At 40.4% G+C, this 13,119-nt stretch overlaps 1 long non-coding RNA gene across 4 annotated transcripts in view; it reads left to right on the top strand.

Moving 5' to 3' along the window:
- Positions 1-5,652, top strand: part of LOC307224809 — a 76,154-nt gene extending 70,502 nt beyond the window's left edge. For 3 of the 4 annotated variants that reach the window (XR_013842751.1, XR_013842752.1, XR_013842753.1), the window contains 2 exons: positions 3,214-3,293; positions 5,500-5,652. This is a non-coding gene — a long non-coding RNA (uncharacterized lncRNA). Of the gene's footprint in view, positions 1-3,213; positions 3,294-5,123; positions 5,200-5,499 lie in introns of those variants that run through there. The other variant, XR_013842754.1, reaches the window with a different exon arrangement.
- Positions 5,653-13,119: the final 7,467 nt, after the last annotated feature.

The raw sequence follows: 13,119 nt of genomic DNA, 5'->3' as shown, positions 1-13,119 counted from the left end.
CAGCCCCCTTCAATGTTCAAAGGGCATTTGGTCCTACCTCCTGGTTCCTTGTGATGTCAGAACATTGTGGCAGGGCCCCTCAGTCATCTTGTAAAGTTGGTGCCTCTGCCTCTGGGCAAAGAAACTGGGTGGGGGAGGACATATTCTCCAACAGTTTTGTGGGAGATGGGGCTCACCATTAGCATGGACAGTAGTATAGCTCTCTTGTTCCTCCCCCTCAAACCTTTTAGTTTTATTTTATTGTGACTACACTTGTTCCTAAATGATCTAGAATTAGGAGTCAGCAGTGAGATGGCCAAGTTTGCTCATAATGCTAGATTGTTCAGGGTTGTTAAACCAAAAAGAGATTGTGAAGAGCTCCGAAAGAGCCTCTCCAAGCTCTGTGAATGGGTGGGAAAATGACAAGTGCAATTCAGTGTAAACAAGTAGAACATGCATGTTGGGGCAAAATATATATATCTTAATTTCACATATACACTCATGGGGTCTAAACTGGCAGTCGTTGACCAGGAATGAGACCTTGGGGTTATAGTAGATAGCTTGATGAAGATGTTGACCCAGTGTGTGGCAGCCATGAAAAAGGCAAATTCCATGCTAGGTAACATTAGGAAAGGAACTGAAAATAAAACTGCTGATATCATAATGCTGTTATACAAATCAATGGTGTGACCGTATTTGCTGCGTGCTGTTATCTCACCTCCAAAATGATAGCGTGTTGCTGCAAAAGGTTCACTGAAGGGCAAACAGAACAACCATGGGTGTGGAATATGAGGGAAGGTTGCAGCGTTTGGGACCTTTTAGCTTGGAGAAAAGGTGAATAAGAGGTGACATGACAGAATTTAAAATTCTACCTGGCATAGAGAAAGTGGATAAAGAAGAGCTTTTCTCCCTCTTTCATAATACTAGTACTTGTAGACGCTGAATGAACCTGAATGATGGAAGATGTAGGACAAATAAAAGTGTCTAGTTAAACTATGGAACTTGCTCCTATAGCAGGAAGTGATGGCAACTGACTTGGGCAGCTTTCAAGGAAGGATAGACAAAATCATGGATGATAAGGGATGTTCTGTCCCCATGGTCAGAGGCTGTAATGCTTCTGAATACCAGTTACTTGAAACTACAGGAGGGGGAGGAGGCTGTTGCTTGTGGGTTTTCTAGCTGGCCTCAGGATGCTTGTCTAGATGGATCACTGTCTTGCTTCAACAGGTTCTTATGTTCTTACGTTACATATGACAGCAGCAGCAACTGTGTTTGTAGTCTAGTGACCATTTCTGCATTCTCCACAGTGCCCTGGACTTCGCAACATGGTGGAGCGCTGCGGCAGAACAAATGGTGGCAGCCACAAAAAGTGGTGGGGAATATTCAGGGAAATTCTGTAGAGTGGGCTTCTTTTGGGGGAGTCAAAAAAGAGGAAAAATCCAAACCTTTTTTTTTTAGTAAAAAATGTCTTCTAAGAATTCTCATCTCATCTCAAGGTAGGTAGGTAGTAGATGCTGAGGGAGGGGACCTAAGGTATTACAAGGATGGGTTAAAAATACACAAATATCTCTGTTTTCATTGTGAAATATTTCAAGCTTTTGGGGGGGTATATTTCTATATTAAAGTTTTCCTTTTTTGTAACCTTTAAAAATAAGATTCTACAGGGCTTTAACAATGCCAGCCAGACCTTCATCCACACATAAAGGAAATGTGCATGTTGCAACATCTCTCCTTTGAGAAGAAAAATCAGTAAACATAATAAAAGGGAAAGTGTGTTCTGTTGTTCTCTGACCTGTTCCCATTCTGCAGCAGAGTGCTAGAAATGTTTCTTCCTTCATTACATAAATTGTTAATTGGCCTTTGAGTTCTGGTTTTGATCCAATTCCATTAAATCTGGCTGGCAACATGCCCCCCCCCTTCTTAATTAAAAGCTGCATTAGATCTTAAGGTGCTTGCCTTCAGTAGCTAATAAATTCTGGCTACATGACTTGTGGTCAGACAGCGATCTCGTTTTAACTAGATTTAGAAATTGCCCAGTAATTTAACTTGGCCTTTTCATATATAATAGTAAAATAAATAAATAAACACATTAACAAAAACAGCATTGGTTAATAATATACATTAAATTATCTCTCTTTCGTTTATGGCTCTGAGTGATCTTGTTCCAGTATACTGTACAGAAATTGATTTGATATGTCCAGACTTTTAATGATTACTTTTAAAGGTGTTGTGCCTTTATAACTGCAGTTGATGTGGTTACTAGTTTGTCCCATTAGAGTTTCTGTACTCTGACTCTCATGACTTGAATTATGTTCAAGGAGAAAGCAGGAAAAGGTTACTAGAAAGATGGTGGATGGACAAGGAAATACTATTAGACTAAGTTTCTTGTTCTGAATCCAACTCAGGAAGTAGTTACCAAGAAGATGACTATTTTGGAAGATTTCTTTAACTGTACAGTGGTACCTCAGGTTAAGTACTTAATTCGTTCCGGAGGTCCGTACTTAACCTGAAACTGTTCTTAACCTGAAGCACCACTTTAGCTAATGGGGCCTCCTGCTGCCGCCACGCCGCTGTAGCACGATTTCTGTTATCATCCTGAAGCAAAGTTCTTAACCTGAAGCACTATTTCTTGGTTAGCGGAGTCTGTAACCTGAAGCGTATGTAACCTGAAGCGTATGTAACCCGAGGTACCACTGTACCTCTGTCTTCTTATCCTACCAGATTCTTAAAAAATATGTTGTCCTAAAGAGAATTGGGAGAAAGGGGGAAAGCAGAAGGGACTATGTAGCTACAACGGTGTGACAAGCCAGAGGCCCAAGTCTTCATGCTCTTATACATGAATTATCCTTTTAAGTTGCATTGAGTTGGTTCTGGATTATTTGTTGATTAATTAACCATCTAATCCTTTGCAAACGTAGGACCTGTTGAGTTCAGTGAGATGTGCTTCCAGGCAAGTGTATAAATAATGCAGCCTTTTGTAGCAATCCTATACCCAGTTTCATGTGAGTAAGCCCATTTGGTCATGAGTCACATGCCTTTTTCATTGCTTATAGAACAGAAACATATTTGTCTGTTTACTTAAGTGCACACACAACTTACTTGAAGCCCATATGATATTTCCTTGGAAGTTGGTCCCATTTGAACCATGTGCACATACTTCTGAATAAACATGCAATAACTTGGTTCAAGTACAAGGTTGCCAGCATTATAACTGTATCCTGTGTCTTTTTACAGAAGCACAGGAAGCAGGCCTGTTAAAACGTTGATAGCTCTGCTGAGATTTATCTTCATTCAGGACCTGCAACTTCACTCAGGTATTTGACAAAGCAGAATGGGCAGTAGGTTCTAGAATACCATGTGCTTCTGCATTCTTAAATGATAATTGATAAGATGCATCCTCATGTTTTGCTAATTAACTGTCAAAACTTCAGACTTCATGGAGCTAACTATGAGCTAAACTTAAGACAGAGTTGATAGGTCTAGACCCTGAGAGGACTTTCTGTCTTCTTATCCTACCTATTAAATAATCATTATGGCAAATGAAAAAATACAATAAACTATGTTCTAATAAACTCCAAATTTAAAAATGTAGAAGTTAAAGCAACTAAAAAATCAGGCACATTGAAAGGCTAGCAGTCATATTAAAACTGGAGAATGCCATTGGAAAAAGTACATATTAGGTGCTCATAAAAAATTCAGACTATGGTTCTTTTTGTACTTAAAACAGATAGATAGATATCTTTATTGTCATTGTCCCATACAGAACAATGAAAGTGAAAAATAGCCCTTCAAATAGAGGACTGTACCCTATAAAGTAGGGCCCATGGCCCCCCTGAGCATCCAAGTGCTGTGATGTTCTGAGAAACTGCCTGGTGGAATTTCCACCTTTCATTCCACTTTTTTACAGGAGCCTTGTAGACCCAGCAACCTGGCACAATGCATTCATTCATATGAATGTAGACCCAGCAGTCTGGCACAATGCATTCATTCATATGGGAAACCTATTGAGTTACAGAGTTTGGTAACAAACAGGTCAAGAGACTCTCTGGCATCCTCCATTTTGTGGTGTTTCACAGTCAGCTACCAGTAGGTGGCCAATTGAGAAGATGAAGCCTGCTGGTCTCTCTCTTTCCTTTGTTGTCATATATAATTGGCATGAGGAATCACAGTTGTGCTGGAGGTGTTGGCACCCCTGTGCTCCCCTCTTCGGCAGCAGTCACTTGTGAGGTGTGATGCCTGGTTTCTGCTGCCTTTTGATTTGCTCCCTGGCTGCCTTGCTGTCAGCTACTGTATGAACTTTGCAGGGCTGTGGGGCTCAAATTATTAAAATTCAGAGATACCTCATTAATTTGTGCTGCTTCGGATGCTGGACTCGGTGACCTGCCTGAACTGAGATTGCAAGCAAATCTTTCTGACCCCCTCAAAATTGTTTGGAAAAGGAAGTTAGGCATATATTGTTAACTTGCCTGTGGAAAAGTAACTACTGCTCAAACATGCCCCTTACTGCTGTAAGACATTGCAAAAATAAAAATAAAAATAAAAAATGTATTAACAGTAGGCCAGCAGACAGCTATGAAATTTCATTTGCATAAATTGCCCGTTCTCATTTTCGATATTCTTATGTGACTCAGTATTAAAAATTACTAGCCTAGTTTTGCTAATATTAGCAGTAGAGCCCTTTCCGAGTAATCTAAAAATGTTCCAAGGGGCTGAATAATTCAAATTGCCTCAGGTCTACACACACACACACCTGGTGAAATGAGTGCATCTTCATTGTCTAAGAAAATGGATGAGGAATAGGAGGTCATCCGAAGCCTCTCATTTATATGATAATTACAAATAAGCAGTGGCTAGTGATTCAGGATACAAATCATTTGCTCCTATGAGACCAGTGTGTTTGCTAAACAGGAAGTATGTGATTATGTCTTGCTAATTAGTTTCCAGGTGATGGGAAGAATGCAGTGCATAAGAGGCCCAGTTCACACTGCACAGCCCCACTATTTCTCTGTAAGGCAGTTATCTTGTAATTGAATTACTGCCTTTAATTAATACATGCATCTAAATTAAGAACATGTGTATGTTGTGTGGAGATGCAGAGCGGAACACTGATAGTTATGTATATGCCTGTCTGTATTTCCATCTAGGTAGGACATCATAGGAGATTAATGACAGAGCAAAATGCAGAGCTAATGAAGAATCTGAAACCATATTTGTGGAAAGGTGTGCAAGTTAGCCTGTTTTCCAAGTCAAGGAGATGGAGAAATCGGAGGGCAAAAAGCCATGCTCTGAAATAATGGAGTAATACTTGCAGGCAAATAGAAAGTTGACTAAAATAGAAAGCGAATAAAGAACCTTGTTGAAAAGGAAAGGGATAGTCATATAGAACAGACAAGGAAGGACAGGAGAAAAGTGAAAAATAATGAGAGATTCTATTGTAAGAGAAGTCTATTATTAATCTAGGGCAATGATGGAGCACAGACTAATGAATTTATGTCCCACCTGTTGTTTTTAATCTTTCAGGTGTCCAGGCAGCCTCCTTTTAAAGGTGCAAGCAGAATGGCATTATCATTTGAAATGCAATGAAAAACAGTAAAATGGGAACAATCATTACTTTAACTGCTTCATGATCGCCCTGGCATTTGTATTTCAGTCTGTGGCTTCCTGAATATGTGCCACAAGGTATTTCTGACAAATAATGCAGTTAAGTGTATTGCTAGAAAGGCAAGAGATTCAATGTAACGCAAAACCTGCAGACTTCTAGATATTAGTAATGTCAAGAAAGAAGGCAGATTTTAATATGTCTTAAGAGCCCTGGGGGAAATGTAGATATTATGACAAGCCTACACTAAGATTCTACAGGCTATGTGATATGTTATCAGAAAGAATGCCTCCATAATAGAAAATTAAGACTAGCAAAGAGGTAAAATGCACTTTACAATTTTAATCTGGAAGCTTTCACTGTGCAAAGCATCTATATAAACAAAGTGCTTTTCAATGTGACAGTTTATATACAGCCCCAGCCTGCTACAAAAAGAGGAAGAAAATGAGATGTGGTTGATAGTCCTTGCCTGGCAGCAGTTACTCTTAAGGAGTGTGTCTGTGTGTTAAGTTACAGTCCTCTTCACTCTTAGCTGGGAGTTGCGAGCAAGCACCATTGAATTCAATCGACATATATAGGATTGTGTTCTTAATTTACAAAATGTAGTCTATGTGTTATGACGCATTGCACCTAGTCCATCCTGTGGCCCCAATATTCGGCCTCTGGATCAGGCCAATTCACCATATGCTGCCTTGGGATCTACTCACCCCAAATCTGTCCCCAAATTCATTTGGGGGTAATGGTGCTAAGGGGTTTCAAAGGTTTTTCTTTTTTCTTTTTTGAAAAAGGTGGGGTGCACTAGCACCCCACAGGACCAGATCCACTCACTTAAGAGTAGGTGGATCCTGTACAGTACTGGTTGCTGCACCTTTGTGAGTGGTTTCCCATGCATGCAAGGTAGATCTGATTCTGCAAAGGGAGCAAGAACATGAAGGAATAGAGGCCTGCTGGGAAAGGCACTCAACCTTCTCCTGTGAAGATGCAGCCATCCAATTGTCCTCACCTTTCCGCAGTTTCTCGACCCTTTTCTCACTTATGCCAGGCCCTCCTTCTTGCCTGACATCCTGCCCCAAGAGAGCCTTGGGTGGGACACTCAAACTGGGCTGCAGCAATCTGAGGCTGTGCCAACCTGACTTGAACAAGGCCGGAATCCGTCTGAATAGGCCTGATCAGGCTTTGGATTTGGACCTTGGCTAAATCTGGTGCATAGTTCAGTCCTCCATAGAACTGGAGATAATATAGCCATAATTAATAGTACCCATAGTTAGTTTATCTTTCATGAATTTGTATTCTGACATAGGGATAGACTCCTGTTCCTTTAGAAATTTTAATGGGTTTGACCTGCCCTGCATTCCATACCTGAATTCTAGTTTGACTAGGAGAATGTTCAGATTAATTCAAAAAGTGGAACATGCCACACTTTTCAGTCTCTTTGTAAACCCCCTCCCCACTTCTGTTACCAATAGGGATGGGGGAGAAATTCAAATCAGTTTACATGTAAAGGTGAACCTACATAATTGGTGCAGCTAAACGAATTAGGATGCCTGAAACACAGGCATCCTTTGAAATTTGCACCTCTCTGAATTTTGCAATGCAGTTCTGTAGTCAAGTAGCATGTACAAAAAAATGCATATACTGGGGTAAGGTGTGCATAAAATAGAATATATTAGTGAAAATAACATACAAAAATACATTATACTGGGCAAGATTACATGAAGAAATGAAGAAAGTTCTACTAAACTTCATGCAGACTTAAAAATAATCACAAACAGATATAGAAATGTGCTGATTCCATGGGAAAGACCCACCCACATGGTCCTGGTATTCGTACGAGAGCCCAGCAGCTTGCAATCATCATGGTACAGGGTATATTAGTTCTTTTGGCAGTACAGGGATAGATGAGCTGCTTGTCTGACTCATATAAAGCAACACTTCTTACCATAAGATTATGCTTGGTCCTCAAAAGGGTCACTAGATTGCCACATAATGAAACCTGGTCTCCTCCTCCTGTCTTTCAATTTATTGCTGTTTATTACATTTATATCCAACTTCCGTACAATGAGGCCAAGTTGTCTGCTTGCACCTCCCAATTTATTCTCATAACAAGGCTTGTGGTAGGTGTGAGATAATGACTGGATTCTAATGTGAGTTTTATGACTGAATGAGGTTTTGAACCTGGGTCTCCCACTTGTAGTCCCAACACTCTGTTACTACCCTGCACTGGCTGTTACAATGGTTGAATTCTCCCTGCATTAAAGAAGGGGAGCTCTAATGTCCGAATGAGCCCAACTCCTGCTTACAGTGCGATTCCACAATGGATTGCATTGGTGAAGGAGACTAGCAAGTAATCTTACCTCCTGTGTATTGCAGAGTCAGCAGCTCATTGCCTACCTACCTTGGTATATTTGGTATGCTTGGTAAGCCTTTTAAGACTGCTTGTGTCTTGGCCGGTCATTTTGCAGTTTGGCCATTGTATTTCTAATTTAGGCTTTAGTTAATATGGGCCATTTGGAAGTTTCCGCTGTCATGTAGACTGAAGTAAAATGTAGCGAAGTGACACAGTATTCAAGCAGTCAGTGCAATATGATTGGGGAACAGAAAGTGGATGATGAGAAATGCTTCCTTGGTAAGCTTTTTATTTGTTTGCTTGCTTGTTGAAATGACTTGGATTGAAATGGCTTCGAAAGAGCACTTCTTAGATAATCCTAAAGTGGCTATTCAATGATGGTTCAGGAATGGCATGGTCCCCTTGAAGTAAGTAGCTGTTGAATTGCTGCTTGAGGCAGGTCCAAGCCTTTGTTAAAATAATCTTTTCCTGCGTGTCACTGTGATTATGACACCCTTCATCTTGAGTGCATGCATCATGTGGCATGCTCGGTCCCTTTCAACCTGATCTTGGGCTCTCTACCCAAAGGCTCCATTTTAGATTTCAGAATGAGAACAACTTTCAACGAAGCTGCAGCCATTTTAGTGTGCAGGGAAACAAATATAAGCTACAACGACAAGCTCGGCAGGAAAGGAGAATGCCAGGAGAAATGGGAGATATGAGTCCCAACCTTGGAAAACTGAATGCAAATAAAGAGAAGCAATAGAAATCAGAACCAGGAGCAGGGAACAGGATCTGGATGGCAGATCTGCAGTGACATCAGGTGACCTTGTTTTGTCTGCATGGTTTCAAAAAATAATCAAATTTTCAGGTAAAGGCACAGAACTTTGACCAGCTGATCATCAGGGCTTGCAAAGCCCCTTTTTACTGAGCTTTGCAGCTGCTTCTGATCAGGTGATTAAGGGTGCCTGGAAGCTCCCTTTTGGCCCAGCTGTGTCTTTACCTACTTTGTCACCCATTTCTCTCTCCTTTGTATGCATGCAAGAACTCTAGTACCAAAGAGACCCCTTCCGGAGCTAATGACCCTCCAACTGTAGCCAGGATAATTTGGTCCTGGTGTTACATGATCTGGCAACCTCATGGTTGGATTATTACAAGGTGTCATATGTAAAGCTGCTCTTGGAGACAACCCAGAAGCTTCAGGAATGTGGCTGCCAGGGTGTTGACTGGCCATATTCCACTGTGCCTGGACCCAATTATAATTAAGAGACCTAAAATGGCTTGACATCCAAATATCTGAAAGGGATCCTCGGCTGATACACCCTTTCAGGTGCCTCCTCTACAGGAAGTACAGTACTGAACAATGAAGGAGGCTTTTTTTCGTGGTGGTGACCCATCTTTGGAGCATGCTCCCTAGAGCTGCCTGTCTGGCACCAAAGCTACAATGCCAGGTAATGTTTTGTTTTTACAGGCGTTTTAAAGTGATTTTATTGTTTGCATTGATTGTACAGTCGTACCTTGGAAGTCAAACAGAATCCGTTCCAAAAGGCCATTCAACTTCCAAAAAGTTTGTAAACCAAAGTGCAGCTTCTGATTGGCTGCAGGAAGCTCCTGCAGCCAATCAGAAGCTGTGGAAGCCCCGTTGGATGTTTGGGTTCCAAAGAATGTTTGCAAACTGGAACAATCACTTCTGCGTTTGTGGTGTTTGGGAGTCAAAATGTCTGATTACCAAGGCATTCGGGATCCAAGGTACAACTGTATTGTTCTTATATTTATTGACTGTATAGCACCCAGAAATCCCAAAAGAGACAAAGGAGTGTATTAAAATGATTTAAATCAATCAAAGTTCATCATATAGTTTACCAGGGAATAGACTAGGAATAGAAACACATACATATATCTGGACATGCAGTGTGATGTATGTAGCACATGGAGCAACAATGTTGTTCTGGTTCTTGTGGCACCATGGATGTCCCATCATTGCACCCAGTCATGTTAACTGCATCCAGGCATCCCACCCTTTGCCTTGTTCATTAGGATGATTGTCAGTGTCCAGTAGTTATTGCTTCACATCACTTAGAATCATAGGATTGTAGCGTTGGAAAGGACCCCAAGGGTCACCTAGCCCAACCCATGCAATTCCACTTTGTCAGACTCTCTTCCCTTTCTATCCTCCATTTTGTGCAGCCCAGCAAGCCGTAATTTGGGGGAGTAGGCGCAGGTTTGGGGAGACTAAGGAAGAGCTTTGACAACCAAAGGTGCCCTCCTTTCTTTTTTCGATACTGTTTTGTTTCAGGTATTTGAATGTTAATGTGAAATATAGTAATTGTAAAAATGAATGGTAGCATCCTTAAAGTAATGTAGATTGTCTCGCAGTCCCTTCAGTATTGCAAAATGGGATCTATCCTGAGTTCCTGAGGATATGGACATGTGTTTATATTTAATGGTTTAATTAGTTAATTGGGGGGGGGGGGAGGAAGGCAGGTGATTAATAATCACTCACTATTCCTACTTGTTCCTACTTTTTTGGGCATTCGGTGCTGATTCAGTTTCTCCTTTGGCTCCTTACCACCCATGTTTTGAGCATTTTCATCTGAGCAAAAAGCAATGAAAGGAACAAGGTGAAATGTGCATAATTCTTGCTTCTCTCCCCCCAAATAGGCAGTGTTTATGTGCCTATGGCTTCCTAAAGCACCCTGCCTGACAGAATGAATAGCTAAATAAAATGTAACACAGAGCTATACTCTTAGGGATAATTTTTCAAATGTTATCAAAGCATTTGTGTTATATATATATATATATATATATATATATATATATATATATATATATTGTTATATATATATATATATGTATATATATATATTCTCATTCTTCTGCAGGTTCCCAGTATTCAGCATGCCCGAGCCATAGGCACAGTTTTATAATACCAAATAATCTGTTAAACTGTGTTTTAATGCCTGGAGTTCTTTTTAACTTTGAAACACAATTTTCAAAGCTGTTCTGTTATTAATGCCTTCCAACCCCATACTTCCTCTGTTATTTACTGCTAATTGTTGAAAATGAGTAAGTGGCAGTAAGGATATACTTCATAATAGGATATATTACAGGCACAAATAAAACCCTCTGGGAGTGTCTTTCATACTCACTTGCGCTTGATAACTGTTTTAATTCACAAATTCTAGCGCCAATGCTTAATACAAATAGAGCATAGCTGACACTCTTTTGCCTTCAGAATTTCCAGAAAGCCCTTTTGGCCAAACAAATTAATAATACATTTCTTTCCTTTTTTTTTTAAGAAAGAAAGAAAGAGTGAAAGAAAAAAGAACACGAACTTAAATCTGGATATCTAGTGAGGATTTTGAATACCACCTCTTAGAAGGCAAGTCACTTATTTCAAAGACAATTCAATGCAAGCAGACCAGTGATGGATGAATCTGTCAGTTTCTGTTTCTCAATTTCCAAGTCTTTAGTTCAGTTCTTCATATTTCTGCATTAGTTTATGCTTCATGAAAATTCACCAGCACTTTAGTGCTATCCATGGCATGGAGATCTCAGGCTTATGCCCTGAGCGGACACCAAGGGACGTGTCCAAGAATGCCACAACCTCGGGTGGGTGGGTAGGAACCACATTGCTTATCCCTGTTGGAGGCAGTTATTGATGATTCCTTAAATTCAAAGTTGATTGCATTTGTGGCAAGAAAGGAAGCTCTTCTTCCAGTAGCACGATCAGATTTGGAGTAGACCCGACCAGACAAATGCATAGAACATAAGCATATGAATAGAGGTTTGCTAAGAATGGCAGAGAATGAATCTTCACACAGTTAAGGCTGATGAAACCTTGAAAGAAGCAACAGGGGACCTTGTGTTCCTATGGTCTGTTGTGCTTCACTCAGTTTAAATAACTGAAATTATTATTATATTGCAAATTTTTGTCCTCCTGCCAAAAACGGCATCCAAAGCAGCCAGCACAAAATAATTAAAAAGTAAAGCGACCGCACCAACATTATAAAATAAAAATGTAATCAAATACAAGTCATAAACATTTATACATACATAGTAAGAATAAAAGCTGCAGTAATACCAACCAGTAGCCGAACAAATCAACCCAAAGGCAGGCTAATTCACTCCCTAAACTAACAAAGGAAACTACAAATTTAATTACCAAAAGCATGAATATGGAGCCTCAGGAGTAGGAACAAAGGCACCCAGAGACTTGTCTAGAAGACTTCCTTAGAAGGTAGCTTCATAACAGTTAGGACTCAGGCACAGGAAGGACCTTGAGTCCAATAACCACCTCAAGCAGAAGCACCAGAGAAGGGCTTAAATTAATATCTGAACTACTGGACAGGTTCCTGTAGGTACAGGCAATCCATGCAGCCCCACACAATTTAGTAGAGATGTGCACAGCTCCGGAGATTTGCCTTGTATCTGAGCATTTTTATTTACTTATTTTGAAAACCTGACCTGTTTCTGAGGTGCCCTGTGGTCTCTCTGTTTTAATCTCTGTTCACGGTTCTGAGCCACTCTGTAAAACGAAGCAAAACCTTTGCCATACTCTTAGTACCATACTTTTCTCATGTCACCTATTGCATGATGCTTGGGAGCCCCTATGTGGCAGCCCCTATGTTGTGAAACTTCCCACAGAGTTGTGCCTGGCACCTTCATTATACAGTTTTTGGTGAACGATGAGGACACACTTCTTTATCTTGGCTTTTGGCAACTGAGATGGAAATTTTTAGGACCCACCTATTTATGAATTTTGATTTAAACTGTTTTGTATATTGTGTAATGCTGTGTTTTCATATTAATGGTGTTTTAATTGGCGCCAACCCTGGAACCTCAGGATAAAGGGCAGGTAATAAACTATAATAATACATACAAACATAATATATATTTGTAAAAATAATTTATCCACTGTTCAAAAGGGGAAAAACACATCTCACTCCCAAAGGCACACTCCTCCATTGTCTCCTGAGACAGACGGATGCCAGCATTGTCTGAACCATGAGCTTAAGGCTGTAATTTTATGCCCACTTACTCAAGAGTTAGTCCCAACAAACTCTGTTTGCATGCTAACCTCCTTCACTGACCAACTAAATATGCCTAGGACTGCACTGTAAATTTTTGGCTTTCTGAAGGTTTGACTCGTGCAAATTTTGCTCCACACCTCCCGCTGAAAGTAGGGGAAGTGAAAAAGAGTCATGGTGTAGAA

This window comes from Podarcis cretensis (genome assembly GCF_951804945.1).
Source record: "Podarcis cretensis genome assembly, chromosome: 10".
Classification (NCBI taxonomy): domain Eukaryota; kingdom Metazoa; phylum Chordata; class Lepidosauria; order Squamata; family Lacertidae; genus Podarcis; species Podarcis cretensis.
Note: the sequence above shows the minus strand (reverse complement) of the source record. Positions and strands in the feature narration are given on the sequence as shown.